This window comes from Atta colombica, unplaced genomic scaffold (assembly GCF_001594045.1).
Source record: "Atta colombica isolate Treedump-2 unplaced genomic scaffold, Acol1.0 scaffold109, whole genome shotgun sequence".
Lineage (NCBI taxonomy): Eukaryota > Metazoa > Arthropoda > Insecta > Hymenoptera > Formicidae > Atta > Atta colombica.
Genome location: NW_017259194.1, coordinates 737,317 through 739,135, shown reverse-complemented (window position 1 = coordinate 739,135; position 1,819 = coordinate 737,317).

Sequence of the window (1,819 nt, the reverse complement as noted above, 5' to 3'; positions counted from 1 at the left end):
ATATTATTTTAATTATAAATAACCATCGATTAACGCACAATTTTCCAATGTAATTCTCGAATTTGTTGTTATGCATTACGATTAATATGACAGCTAGTATATACCGTGAATGTATATATGTGTATTATTATATATATATATATATATAAAACATTACATATTGTTAAATGAGAAATATTAAATTTGTATAATATTTATTTAATATTATGTTTGTATAATTTAACATTTTCTATGTTTAATGGCAGTTATTGCAAATTATTGCAAGCACATATATATATATATACACATAATCATACATCATAAATATTATGTTATTAACATGCTTATTATGTTATTAAAATAAATTATTAGTACATGTAACACTTATAATTTATTTTAAAGTCATAGCAGCAGATGTGACTATTTGTAGCAGCAAATACAAGTATTATTGACAGCATTTATGATGATGAGTTTGCAATATATAATTGGTATAAAGAATAATTACATTGATTAAAATAAACGTATGTATATGCACATACTCATTACATTAACACATAGACATACGCGTGCGCGCGTATGTATTTGTGTGTACTGCATGTTTCGAGAAACTTACAATTTGTGCGGCATTGAAACATAGAATATTCGTGCATTCATATCAATAAAGAGGAATATCATAATTATTGTCTTAGAATTAAAGATATAAAAAATAGAAGTAACTATTAATGAGATAAAGTATGGCCATCATATATATCATTATGTCATCGTCTTATCATCACTATATATATAACTATATATATAAAAGAAAAAAAAATAGGAAGAAAAATTGTTAGATCATTAAAGATACAAGTAACATTATTACATTATATATCACGACATTTATCAATTAGCTATTAGAGAGATTAAGTCTCATACGTAATACGACGTAAATTACGGATTTCGTACACGATAAGAGAACATAATGGAAAATAAAGTAGTGACAGAGTAGTATGTAGAGAACAATAATTTATAATTTACGAGGACAATATGATAATCAACGATCACGTTATATTTTTATTTCATTTTTACAAAAATTTAATAATATGTAAATATTGAGAAAGAGAAACTGCAGACTAATACATGTAATTTTTTATGCATGATAAACTTGATGCTATACTACACAATGATACATATAAATATCGCATAAGTATAAACCGTAGAAATTTTGCAATAATATCGTGAAATTGTGAATTTTATGTAAGCTGAATATATTTTGGATATATGCTAACAAGGATATAAAACTGATATATATTTTGCATCATGGATATAAAATAATTTTTTTAAGATATAAGATATAAGGAATGTAAAAAAATGCAATTTTAAAATAATTAATCAATATCATGCCTAATTTTCATTATTAAAAATTTGTCATAAACTTGAGCTGTTTCCATCTTTAATAAAAACCGTAACAATATTTTTATATCGAAATTTATCATTTATTATATCCATCCAATAAGACTGCAATAAAATTGATAAAGAATAATTTAAACAAAGATATTTACGTAAATAAAAACTTTTCTTATCTTTATATTTTTATGTAAAACATTTACAATGTTATGCACACAATTTTATTACTTTTTTTAAGTCATACACATATAATAAAACATGCCATATAAAAAAAATTAAAATTGCACATATTTTGTCTAAAAATTATTAATTATTGGCATAATTATTGGCATTCATTTTCAGATCTTTCAATGATCACAGTATTCGCTCATTACATAGAGATTTCACATATGGCCTCAAATATGTGTATATAAAAATTGACCAACTAATTTTGGCACATCCGTACATTACTTACAAT